The sequence below is a fragment of the Lissotriton vulgaris genome, chromosome 11, assembly GCF_964263255.1.
Source record: "Lissotriton vulgaris chromosome 11, aLisVul1.2, whole genome shotgun sequence".
In the NCBI taxonomy this organism is placed as follows: Eukaryota; Metazoa; Chordata; class Amphibia; order Caudata; family Salamandridae; genus Lissotriton; species Lissotriton vulgaris.
The window spans coordinates 677,145,426-677,159,537 of record NC_141699.1 but is presented as its reverse complement, the minus strand read 5'-3'; positions in this window follow the sequence as shown (position 1 = coordinate 677,159,537).

The window sequence follows — 14,112 nt, the reverse complement described above, 5'->3', positions numbered from 1 at the left end:
TGGCTCAGGCGTGCCGCTCCAAATACAATCGCAAGTTTGCCTGCAAGAAAGGAGGAGCCCACGAGCAAGGTAAGTTTCAGCCTTTTATTTTCCTGTTGGAAGCAGCAGTGAAATGGATGCAAATTTCAGCAACAGCATAGAAGTCCAGCCTGACGCGTTTCGTATCTCTACTTCATCAGAGGCTCGGGCTTGTACTCAAAGGCAAATGTTTTTCTGGCAGCTACACAGCATTATAACTCCCGCCTCAGTGGGCGTGGCCAGTCAGATGGCATCCTGGTATTTGTAGTAACCTGTCCTCCTCAGTGGGTAGCCTTCCCTTGAGCACACAATTTATTAAAAAATTAACCACAGTGGGGTGTGCTGCATCGCAAGACGCCGCTGTTCTTTGTCTGCCAACAAGAGCCCCTTGCTCAATACCAGTGGCATTGTAAGGCGTCTCCGTGGTGGGCTGCCACAGCCCCAGGGCTCACTCCACGGCTCAGGCGTGCCGCTCCAAATACAATCGCATGTTTGCCTGCAAGAAAGGAGGAGTCAGCTGTTGTGGCGTGCGTTCCTATTTGCTGAGGGGCAAAGGAGCTTTCCTTTTACACGGCGGTCCCTGCCGTGAGGAGCGCACCATCCCTTGATCACTGGGGGCCATGCGGCTGGGAATACATCGAGCCGTTATTATGGAACATCAGCTTTTGAGATTATAGGCGGACAGACTCAGCGTGGCACATCCAGGGTTTGGAAACTTGTATAAATATTTGCAGAAGCTTAACGCACTACAAAGCCCAGGAATCAATGCGCCCCAAACTAGGGCGGGCTATCTTGTTGAATACAAGTGCGTTGCAGTATGGACACTCAATTCTGTCGAGCCTCTGAGGAAAGCGCATCAAGCGCTGAAACGCGTCAGGCTATATCGACCTTTTGGGACTGCAAATAATATTGCTTTGCCTGTTCACGTCCTTACTCATTAAAGACCTGGTTGTCAGCTGTTGTGGCGAGTGTTCCTATTTGCTGAGGGGCAAAGGAGCTTTTATATATATATATATATATATATATATATATATATATATATACATATATATATATATATATATATATACATATATATATATATATATATATATATATATATATATATACATATATATATATATATATATATACATATATATATATATATATATATATATATATATATATATATATATATATATATATATATATATATATATATATATATATATATATATATATATATATATATATATATATATATATATATATATTGAACCAATGCCTGCTCCCAATTGAAGAAAAGGCACGACACACCTCCAGGATCTTTAGAAAGATTTTAATGATGGTAACTTGCGCTGTGCTGGCCGTCCATGTAACACGTTGGCATACGCGTTTCAGGCTTCTTTGGCTTTTATCAGTGCCGGATTTCACTGGCTCCACACTCCATCTGGGGGTCTGACACGGTACAGGTGATGTAAAGTCCGTCCCTGGTTAAGTGCTGTTACACCCCTCCTCCAATTAAAGGTGTACTGTCATCATGCATTCTCTCTCCTGAGCAGATGCATGCTGTTAAATGCAGTTAGGTTGGGGGTCTATACAGTGATAGACACACTCCAAACATCCAGTGATGCTCCAAACTGTATGGACACGGGCCGCACGTCAGCTCAAGTGCCCCGAAGAGTATTAAATGTCTTTCGTAGATCCCTTTTACCAGGCAATACGTATTGCCTCCTCTCTCCTCTTGCAGCAATTAGACCAAGTGATGAAAGATACTGCTGGGGGGGCTCCGTGTTTTGCAGGAAATGCAAAAAACCATGAAGAGTGCTGGTCTCATACACGGTGCTCCTGACTGAGAGGGGGTGTCGTTAGTCAGCGACCCGCTTGCTGATAAAATATTGATCCAACGCCTGCTTCCAACTGAAGAAAAGGCACAACACACCTCCGGGATCTTTAGAAAGGTTTTAATGATGGTAACTTGCCCGGTGCTGGCAGTCCATGAAACACGTTGGCATACGTGTTTCAGCCTTCTTTGGCTTTCATCAGTGCCGGATTTCACAGGCTCCACGCTCCTTCTGGGGGTCTGACAGGGTACAGGTCATGTATATATATATTTTTTTTTTCTCCAAAGTGACCCGTTTACACGAAGTCCGCGGCCCATGGACAGATGGCGAGAGAAAGCCGAGCAGGTCTCTCGGCGGTTAATTAATCCACAGCAGTTTTCTTCAAAGAAAATACTCACGCTCAGGATATGCCACAGTTTATTAAGCAAAGGTTACGCGTTTCAACAGCAAAGGCTATTTTTTTAAGTTTAATAAGCTTTATTAACATAAAAAATTCAGTATACAACATTGGGTGATACCATAGCAATACTTAAGAAAAAATCAACAAGTGTACAGAGAATGCCGTAAAACACACAAAAAACCATTTACAAGTTTAGGGTTTACAAGGAGAAAAGGGTGGGAAAAAAACGAAGGAGGGAAGATAAGGTAACTGAGGATCAAGTGACAATGTCTATACATCAGAAACAGGAAGGAATATAATGATACATTAAATATAAAATAACATATTTAAAATATTAAATATCTAAATAGAAAAAATGCAAAGAATTGAAATAAAGACATTATGGAGGTAGGAAATTCTCAGAATGTAAATGTAAATGTGTTTGTATTTATATAGCGCCTTCTACCCAGAGGCCTCGTAGCACTGTATTCATACCGCTGTGGAAACCTTCCTGGCTTTCCTGTGAGATGTCCACTCCTAGGCACCCCCAAGGTGAAGCCAGGCATCCAAGCGCTGCTGGGGCCGTTGTGGAGATTAAGCAAGCTATTGCCCAGAGTCACAGAGTGGGACACATGATTAGACTAGGCACCGAGGCGAGGATTATCAGGTCTGGGGAGATTGAGTCAAAGAGCCGCCGAGGCAGGAATTGAATCCTGGTCCCGGGCCAGTCCTCTGCATCAGGGTCTGCAGCTCTAACCATTGAGCCACGCTTCTCCAGAATGATCCCGGGATAACTGAATAATAGAGATCTCATTTAAATAAATAGTTAGTGGTAACCAAAATATATCTCTATTTTGTTGCTGATTACAACAAGAAGCAAAGGCAGTATCCAATCAATGATAATGACATATATTGTTCCACCAAGATTTGATTGAGAGTTTGTTTGCACATTTCCAATTAAGGGTAATCTGTTGAAAGGCTAAGGCTAGCATGAGGTCGAAGAACCCTCGGTCGTGAGACAATAACCCAAGTGAATTGGATAGACTTCCCGTAAAGAGAAAGATATTTGATATTGGATGTGTAAATTAAAAATAGTCGAAAGCCTAGACCAAATTTGTGGCCAAAAAGAAGGAAGAGATATGAGACTGGTTTTGACCGTAAAGGCTAAGTTCTCTGGGAAAGAGAAAGGGGAGAGTAAGCAGAGTTCAATATTGAGCAATAAAGGGGTGAGAGAAGAAATGCTGGTATGGAGCCAATAGGAGGCCTGTTTAAGACAAAAAGCTTTATGGTATAATCTAAAATTTGGGAAATTCACACATCCAATAGATTTTAATTGTCTGAGTTGAGATAAAGTGATTCTGGATTTTTTACCATTCTATAAAAATTTGTAAAGAAGAGAGTCCAATCTTTTTAAATAAAGAGATGGAATATGAATTGGGACCATGGAAAGAACATGGAAAGAACATATAGTAGGAACGGAGTGACCGTCATCTTAATAGAATCCAAGCGTCCCCACCAGGAGGATCCGATCAAGAATTTCTTACCTATTTATTGTAATCAAATCTGGAATGGAATTGGTAAACCATAAACCTAGGTATTTAATTTTAGAGCTATCCAAATGAAATCCAGTCCGGCTAAAATGATGTTTAGAGCAAAATGTGGTTATGGGGCTGATTTCTGTTTTGTCAGAATTGATTTTATAACCAGATACTGCCGAAAAATCTGAAATTTCCTGTAATAACGGGGGATAGAAGATTCTGGATTGGATATAAAAAGTAAGATGTTGTCTGCATAAGCAAAAAGCTTCAAGTGATGATCTCCATACAGAAACCCAGAAACTGAAGCTTTATGATGAATGTGAGACAGAAAGGGTTCAAGGGATAAGAAGAAAAGAAGAGGAGATAAAGGGCAACCTTGTCTGACACCACAGTGAAGCGAAAAACTATTATAAACAAGACCATTAACTGTAGTAGAGTCAGTAGGTGTGGTATAAAGTAATGAAACCAGAGAGATACATTTAGGTCCAAATCCATGCCAACGGAGTGTTTTAAGTAAGAAAGACCAATCAACTCATTCCAAGGCCTTTTCTGCGTCGATAGATATCGCAGCTAGGGAATAAGATAGAGTGGACTCTTTGTTCAGAACATTGAAGAATAATCAAGAGTTATCAGATGTTAATCTACCCTTTACAAAACCACACTGCTCCGGGCCAATTAAATGAGGTAAAAGTGATTCCAGACGAAGAGCTAATAATTTGCAAAGATTTTATAGTCCACATTTATCAGGGATATAGGGCGATAGCTTTTGCAGAATTTAGAATCCTTACCTTCTTTATGGATGAGACAGATAGAGGCTTCTATGAAAGTACCACTTGCTTTCCCAGTGGTACAAAAAAACTGAAAGAGGTTGAAAACTTTTAGAAGTAAGAGTTTAGAAAAATGTAAATAAAATTCCACAGAAAAACCATCTAGACCGGGAGATATATTTTTCTTTAACCAGCCTAGAGAACCAGCGATCTCCTGAAGCGATATGGCCGAGTCTAGCGATTTGAAATCAAGATCTGAGGAAGAAGAGGGAGGGATACTAATGAGATAAGATTCGATTAGTGGGTCTGATGGGGGTGATTCCGGAGTGTATAGATTTTGTTAAAAAGAAATAAATTCATCCAAAATCTCAAGCTCTTTAAAAAGATTTTTTTTCCATCTGCTGATTGAATAGAATCAATCACAGTCCTTTCTTTTCTGGATTTAGGTAGTTAGCTAGGAGTGAGCCAACTTTGTTACGGCCTCCATAGTATCGGGTGCTGCTATGAGGCAAGATAGAAGAGGCGTTATCTGTAGAGATTCTATTAAAATTCAGCTTTGCACATATAAGCTTCTGCAAAGTGATGTCCGATGAGGAGGTATAAAATTGATGCCCTAAGCGTTTAATATTAACTAACAAGGTTTTATGTTGAGTAAGGACATGTTTCGTTTTTTTGAGACAAAATCAATGATGAAACCCTGGGTATCACCTTTAAAAGTATCCCATACCAAGGCAGGAGAGACAGATGGGCCTTCATTAAGAGAGAAAAAACATTCCGCAAAAGAAGTAAAGGTGAAGGAAAAAATGGGATCCTGTAGAAGAAAGTTAATACATCTCCATCTAGAAGACCTGGGCTGCGGACAGAGCAAATTAAAATCAGCAATCACTGGGGCATGATCAAAAATCAAAATAGGTACAATCGAAGATAAAATAGGAGTTTGAGCTAAAGGTTTGGATAGGAATAGATAATCTAATCGAGTTAGGGAGCCATGTGGAGGGGAGAAAAAGGAAAATTCAGTTTGATCATGGTTACATAGTCTCCTAGCATCTACTAGATGCGCTTTTGTTATTGTACTGTGGAATTGTTTTTGGGTTTTGAAAGGGATAAAACATATTTGGGATCTACAGTCAATAAAGGGGTCCATGATCTGGTTGCAGTCGCCTCCAAGGAGAAAGATATCATCCTTGTGTTGCAGGCCTTTAGTTGTAATAGTGGGTCAGAAGGTGTAATCTGGTTGAGTTGGACCATAAACATTGAGGACACTTAAAGGAATATTGTTATTAATGAGCAGTTTAACTAAAATCCCTCTACCATCAGCATCTATCTCTCCTGTGAAACAACAGAACATTTCAGCTTTTTATGACATAAGATAATTATACCAATTTTCTTTGTAACAAAAGGAGAAACAAGAACGGTACCAACCCAATTGCGTTTGAGTTTAAGAACTTTAACTTCTGACAAGTGAGTCTCTTGTAGTAAAACTAAATCAGGATTATAGGAGGCTAAATGTGAGATAATTATCTGCCTCTTCATAGGATTAATAAATCCTTTTACATTCCAAGTAACAACTCTGAATGGAAGAAAATCACAGTAGATATGGAACAATAAAGCCAACAACAGTGAAGAAGTGTAGGAAAAATTAGCAGAGTAAGAAATAGATAAAAGAAAGAATACAATTGATGTACCAAGAAAGAAATATTGATATCCATGTTGGAGGAGAGGAAAGAGGTAGGATAGAGGGGGACAGAAAAAGGAGGGACAAAAGATACAAACAGAAGGGACAGTACATGTCAAAAAGACAACTGTGATACATACCGTTTACAGGGAATGAAGAATACAACAAGGAGGAGTGGCAACAACAATGAAGATGAAACAGTAGACAAGGGAGCAGGCACCACACGAGGACGCCAACATAACAGTTATGGAACAGACTAACCAAATATCAAATTACCTGCAAGGAAGAAGGAAAGATGAGGAAACAAAACAGTCAACATACTTCAAATGAGAAAAACATATATCAAAATACAACCTGTAAAGGGAGCAATCATTAGTACAACTGAGATAAATATTTATATAGGACTATAAAAGGCAAGTGACAGAGGATGGGCCAGGAAGTTCCATTGATGTTGTAGAATGTGAATGAATACATTTCCTTAAGTCCGCAGGATCTTCAAATGTGGACGTATTGTTCTGAAATGTCACCTTGAAAAGGATTGGATGAAAGAGGCCATATCGAGCTCCAAAGGTGCGTAGAGCGGGTCGTAGATCAAGGAAGTCTTTTCACTGCTTGGCCGTTGCTGTAGAGACATCTTGGGAGATAAACAAGTTGACACCAGACCAGACAAGATGTTTCTTAGCTTTGGCTGCATTAAAACTTGAAGAAGATCTGTAAAATGTAAGAAGAGAAGTATCACTCCCCGAGGTTTTGTTGGGGCAGACGTAGAGGAAAGACGAGGACCCATTCTGTGGACAAATTGGATGTTTAAATTGGTCAAAGGAGAAAGGTCCAGGAGCTTTGGAAAGAAGTATGTGAAAGAAGCACCCGGGCCATTCCCTTCAAGGCCCTCCGGAAGACCATATAAATGTAGATTGTTATGTCTGTTCCTGTTTTCGATGACTTCAGCAGATTTTTTTAGGAGTGAAATATCTTTCTTCAGCATTGCTATATTCACTGCAGCATCTTGGATATCACCAAAACATTGTTCCACTAAGGAAAGACGGCAATCCATAGAGGACCACTTGTTAACCAACACTTGTAGACGAGTATTGGTCTCTTCAATAAAAGGGCTCAGAGTGCGAATCTCATCAAGAATAGTATCTAGAGTTAACGGAGCAGGAAGTTTAGGAGGGGAAAGTGGATCTTGCTTAAGGCGCTTGTTAGCCGTGGGAGTTGTCTGCATCTTAGAATTTGGCAAAAGCGGCGTTGTTGGGCGAGAAGTAGACGACTGAGCAATATCTGCTGTAGGGATCGAACAATTCATGAAAGGCTGTGTATACAAAGAATTAGCTCTGGCTATCTTGAAAGTACCACCCTTATTTGAATGTAAGATGTTTTTGCTTCTGCCCATATGTATCCTTAAGATGCGCAGTACAGAAATGTGCAGCCTAGAAAAGAACACAGGCAACAATAGGCAAGTATTTTCCTCCAATAGTCTCCCAAAGCCAGAAAAACAGACAATCTGCTAATTGCGCAAATCTCGCAGACTAAAAGGTTTAAAGTAGGTTAAAGTGAGCCAAAGCCATTATAGGGCCAATAAAATACTAAATATTGTGAGGGAGCAAGCTTCAAAAACAGTCACAGTCAACCCAGTGCTGAGGGGAAACATCATCTATGAAACAAAATGGCTGCCACAATGCTGAGGAAAAATTTAGAAGCTCAACAAAAGATGTGAAAAAAGCCTGCAAAAAGAATGAAAAGAGTGCAGGATGTATTCCGATGTAATTTTCGTCCGTTTCCCATGTAGTTAGAATCACGGAAACCACATATTTAATTACGCACTCCCGCCGTGGTACGGAGCTTCATTATCAGGCGACTACCTTGGGCGCCACCCTGCGCGCCTCCTCATTAGGACTAATATCAATAAGTGAAAAGATGTTATGAAATAGTTCATATTTGTTTTTGCAGCGAGTTACTGAAGTCAATTTTGAAAAATCGTTTTGAAAGAATATGGTTTCTTTTTTTTTATTTCTGTAATTTTTTATTGTATATAAAAAATATATATTTACATGGAGCATACATGAGTGGAGGAAAGAGAGAGGAGAGAGTGAAAAGAAGAAAGGGATGAAAAAGAAGGCGCCACGGGGGGGGGAGGGGTATAGCAATATTGTCCTGCAATAGTTCGGTCTTTGCAATGGTACGAAAGGTCGGATAGTTCGAATAGTTCAAAAAGTTCAAAAAAAGGTCCGTTTTCCGAGTCTTGCTTGGCGTTGTCTTCTGTCTCCCCTTTTGCGCTGCCTGGTGGGTATATCGCCCCGGACGATAGAGAGGATAGAGAGGGATAGAGGTCGGAGAAGAGATAGGAGAGGATTCTTCCTTGCTGGTTTCTTTTGTTAGAGCGTGGGTCCCTATAGTGTGTCCCTTGCTGGATGTCTAGATTCTGCGCCTAGGGGGGTTTATGTGATGAAAGGTAGAGGTCTAGGGGCCCCCATATGTTTGACTGCCTGTGTGTTTTCGGTGAGTGTTTCGCCGTAATGTTATCTGCCCCTCCCAGGAATGTGACCCAGTTGAGCCACGCCTGTGGTGTAGCTTTTGTGGTGTCTTTCCAGTTGCTTAGGATTATTTTGACTGCAGCCGTCAGCAGTAGGTCAATGAGGTCACGGTTCTCTGTTGTTGTGATGGACGGCGATGCAAAGCCCAGGACTAGACTTGGGAAATCTATGTGTATGGCTACCCCAGTGATTTCATTGATAAGCTTCCCAATTCGATCCCAGAAATCCTTGATCTGAGGACAGCTGAGCAGGAGATGTTCTAAGTCTCCCCTTCCATTGTCACAATTCCAGCATGTGTCACTCTCTCGGATCCCCAGGGTGGATAGGCGGGCCGGTGTCCAGTATGCCTTATGCACTAACCAGTATTTGGTCTGATTTAGCGAAGCAGTTATCTTTTTCCTAGTGGTCGATCTCCATAATTCTGCCTTCTCGGCCTCGCTTAGTTCCTTCCCTACTAACGTCCCCCAGAAGTTTGTGACCTTATCGTTGAGTTTGGTGTTTTTGGGGCGTAGGGCTTTGTATAGGTGAGCTACTTGGTGTCCTAGTGTGTTGAGACTGGCTGCAAGTTGTATGAGCGAAGGTGTCTGGCTGTTAAGGTTTGCCTTCCTAATTGCTACTTTGATTTTCAAGAAGTTGTAGAGTTCTATGTTTTGCAGGTTGTGCGTTTCCTTGAGTGTGTCGAAAGTTGTGTTCGCGCCCTGTCTCTGAAGGTCTTGGGCCGTGGATATACCATGTCTGTACCATTCATGCATGTCTAGAACCTTATCTCTGTATCTTAAAATGGGGTTGTGCCAGAGGGATTCATATTGGCCTCCCCTGGTGCTTGTTGTCAGTAGTTTGTCGACGCTCAGAAGAGCTGTCTTTGTGTTCTTGAGGACGGGGTTGTCCTTCACTGCTGGGTGTCGCGTGGCTGTCAGGAGGGTGATGGGGTTCATGCCTTTTAATAGTCCACGCTCAAATGTTAGCCATGCTGGGGTGTATTCCTGTCTTGGGTCTAGCCAGTGTAGCCCCTGTCTAGCTATGCATGCTATCTGGAATCGTTTGAAATTCGTTATGTTCAGGCCGCCCTGATCTTTTGATAGCCTTAGCTTGTGTAGGCTTATTCTGGGGTTTTTCCCCCTCCACAGGAAGTCGTTCAGTATCTTGTCTAGTTTCTTGTGGAAGCCCTCTGTGTTAGTCAGTGGGAGCATGGTTAGCATGTAGTTGACCATCGGTGTCAGCATCATTTTTATTGCTTCTATCCTTCCCCACCATGTTGTGAATTTGGGGGACCACCCTTCTACTCTGTCCTTAATTTTCTGTATTGTTGCGTGTTCGTTGTTTTCCAGTGTCATTCTTAGGTCTCTCTCAAAGAGGATACCCAGATATTTTATGGGTTTCGGTTGCCATGTTAGTCCTGACGTTCCTAATACTGTTCTTGTTGTGTGGATGTTTAAAGGTTTGCACTCCGATTTGTCTTTGTTGAGTTTGTACCCCGAGACCTGGGCGTATTTGTCAATGGTGTCAGTCAGAGCTTTGATGGATCTCTCTGGGTCTTCTGTGGCTATTAGTACGTCGTCCGCGTATGCCGCTAGTTTAAAAGTTTCTCCCCCTATTGGTATCCCTACAATATCCACATTAGTTCTGATCATCGTGAGGAGCGGTTCTATGGCTAGTAGGAATAGGGCTGGTGACAGAGGGCATCCTTGTCTAGTTCCCCTTCCCAGGTTGAGTATGTTTGATGTACCACCGTTGACCACCACCCTTGCTTGGGGGTCCTCGTATAGGGCCATCACCATCTTCCTATAGTTTGGACCTAGCCCGAATTTCCCCATACAGTGGTCTAAGAAGGGCCATGAAACTCTATCGAAGGCTTTCTCAGCGTCCAGGGCTATCATGACTGCTGCGTTGTCGCTTCGGGAGGAGTGGTTAATTATGTGGCATAGAAGTCTCGTGTTGTCGTGTGACATGCGGTTTTTAAGGTAGCCTACTTGAGAGTTGTGTATGAGTTTCGGTAGGTATGCGTTGAGTCTGTTGGCCAATATTTTTTCGTAGATCTTGCAGTCCACATTTATGAGGGAGATCGGTCTAAAGTTCTTCGCCTCTGTTGTGTCCTTCCCTTCTTTTGGTATAACAATTATGTTTGCCTCAGCCATTGAGGGTGTCATGTGTCCGCTCTGGGCACATACTGTGAATACCTCCTTCATTGTGGGTTTGAGTATGTTTAGGTACTGCTTATAGAAGCCAGCTGTGAAGCCATCTGGCCCCGGTGCCTTATTATCTTTGAGGCTTTGCGTGGCTTTCTCTATCTCATCCTCCGTTATGGTCATTTCCAGGATGTCTCGTTCTTGGTCTGATAGTGTGGGTGTGGTTATGTTCTCTAGTAACTCTTTTCCCCCGTCCTTCTTTAGTGTTTCATCTTTGGTGTACAGTCCCTCATAGAAGTCCCTGAAGACCTCTAGGATGTCTCTGTTTGAGGTCTGGGATATGCCGTGTTTGTCTTTGATGGCTCCTATCGTGTGGTGTTTCTGTTTCCCTCTCAGGTAGGATGCTAGGTTTTTGCCCGCTTTGTTTGCAGTGCATAGGTTAATAGATTTGTATTTATTAATCCAAGTGCCTGCTCTTTCGCTCAGTATTCTGTTGAGTTCGTACTTTAGTTTAGTCAGGTTTGTGAGTGTGTTCTTGTCTTCTATTCTGGCTATGTGGCTGTTCTCAAGTTTTTTAATCTCTTTCTCTAGGTCAGCAATTCTCTTGTTCCTGTCTTTGTTCATCCTGCCCTTGAGTGTCATGACTGTTCCCCGGATGGTGGCCTTCAGGGCCCCATAGTACTTCCCTGTTTGTGTCTGGTGTGTCGTTCATTAGTAAGTATTCTTTTATCGCCTCCTCTATCTTGGCTTTCGCTGAGGTGTGTTGGAGCAGGCTGTCATCGAATCGCCATCTGCGGGTTGGCTTTTCGTTGTGCTTGCCCGATAGTGTTAGGCTTATGTGCGAGTGGTCTGATACTGTTCTGGGTCCTATCTCTGTGTGGTCTATGAGGTGGGTATGTGTTTCTGACATTAGGATGTAATCTATTCGGCTATATGAGTTGTGTGGGTTGGAGTAGAATGTGTACTCTCTGGCATCTGGGTTGCTCATGCGCCATGGGTCTCTTAGTCTTAGTTTGGAGCAGAGGTTCTTTAGGATGTGGGGATTGCTTGTTGAATGGCTTGGTCTGTATGGATGCTTGTCAATTGCTGGGTCAAGGACTTGGTTCATATCTCCTGCGACGATCAGCAGATCTCCTAGCGGTAGTGAATACAGTTGTGCACCCACCCCCTCCCAGAATGATCTGTCATCACTGTTGGGGCCATATATGTTCGCTACATGGAATGTCTCCCCCGCTCTTCTGAGCGTCGTTATAAGCGTTCTTCCTTGGGTGCCTGCTTGAGAGTCTACAACTTCTATTTTGGAGTTTTTGCTTACAATTGTTACTACCCCATTCTTTTTATTCTGTGCTGGTGAGCCCTGCACCTCGCCTATCCAACTGGCCCCTATGCGTCTGATGTCTTCTGCTTGTAATCTCGTTTCTTGGAGCACATATATGTCACTTTTAAGTTTCCTGAGGTGTTGGAGCACCTTCCTCCTTTTCACCGGGCTATTCAGGCCCTTGACGTTTAGGGACACTATTTTAATGTCAGACGCTATGCTACTCTGGTTGCTGTTTGTCATTTATACTGGTCTGTTTTTCGCATTACCTGTGGCCTTCCTCTGCGTCTTTTTGGTCTCAGACTTGTGTGTGGGACCATCCCCCTACTCCTGCGTGTACTGCTCCTCCATGTGAGTGTATAGAGAAAGAGAAAGTAGAGAGAAAGTAGATGATAGTAAGTAGGCCCATGTATGTGCTCCCCGCTCCCCCCGCTTCCTTCGCCCCCTCTCCCCCACCCATCCCTCCCGCCTCCCCCCTTCCCTTACTTGCTGAGTGGGTGTGCGACGACAAAGTTCCTTCGCTCCGCGTCTTTCCCTGAGGTAGAGTTAGTTTCCTTCCTTGGTGTAGCTTTGATGTGAGGAGAAAATGAGACCAAGGAAAGAGCAAAGGCGCCGTCTTCCGCCGCATCATGATTGTCTCGTACAGATTGTGCCTTAGTTAACCTTGGGTTTATTGTTCTCGCTGCATACTGCTAGCTGCTGGGAGACCTTGATCCGTAGTCCTGGGTCTGCAGCCGGGCTCTTGAGTCTAGTTATAGTACCTTTTATTTTTCCGTCCTGGGTGTAATGAGGTAGATATGTTTTCTTGTGTTTTTTGGTGTTTTTGTTTCTCGTTTTTTTGCTTTGGCGTATATAGTGTGACTTATTCAGAGTGTGCGTTCTCGTCTGGTGAGGCACTTCTTTTCGCCGCTCCGGGGCTCCTGTTATCCTCCATCTCCTCCACGGGTGGGCCTTGCAGGTATCTCTTTAGTTCATCCGGGCATTCAAAAATCATTGTTTCCCACTTATCTGTTACTTTGAATCTGGCAGGGCCGACGAAGCCGAAGGTGGCGCCTCTTCTGCGCAGTGTCTCTCTAAGGGCCAGGAAGCCTTTTCTTGACTCTACCGTTGGTTTGGAGTAGTCTTGGGCTAGTACAATCTTGCTTCCTTCCCACATCAGGTTCTGTTTTTTTCTGGCAAAGGCGAAGATGGCGTCTGTTTGGCTTAGTCTAAGCGGGTTGCATATTATTGCCCTCGGCCCCTTGCCTGTTGCTGGTTTTCCTACTGGTATTCTGTATGCCTTTTGCACCTCGAACCTTCTGTCAAATGTGATGCCGGTGAGTTTGGGGATCATCTCCTCTAGCATGGCTGCGCATGATCCCGCTCTGTCTTCTGTTCCTTCCGGCACACCCAGGATCCTTACGTTGCCTCTTCTTGCCCTGTCGTCCTTCTCCGCTAGCTGTTTTTGCATGGCTTTCGTGACCTTCTACAGATCTGCTATGGCCTTGGTGTTGTCCCTTGTTTCGTCCTCCACTGAGCTTATTCTGCTTTCTGTCGCTTCAATTCTTGTGTTTGTTTTGTGGAGGTCCGCTCTTATAGCCGCCATCTCAAGCTGCATGTTCTCCACTTTGAGCTTTGTCTCTTTCCCCACTTCGTTCCCTTCGTTTACTCTCCGTAGGATCGTTTCTAGGGTGACTGTTTCGCCCTTATTGTTTTTCAGAGGGGATCCTTGGTTGTCTATCTTTGGCTTTTTTTGGTCTCCCACTGCCTTCCCTTCGTTGCCTGCCAATGTTCCAAGGCCTCTCCTGGATAGGATGTTGCCTAGCCGCCCTTCTGCTAGGATCGTCTTGGGTAGGACTATTGCCTTTGACGCTGGCGCTGAAATACCTTGCGGTCTGTATCTGCTGGGCTCTCGGATGTGCCTCGTTCTGGTCTTTGCCTTGAGTCCTGCC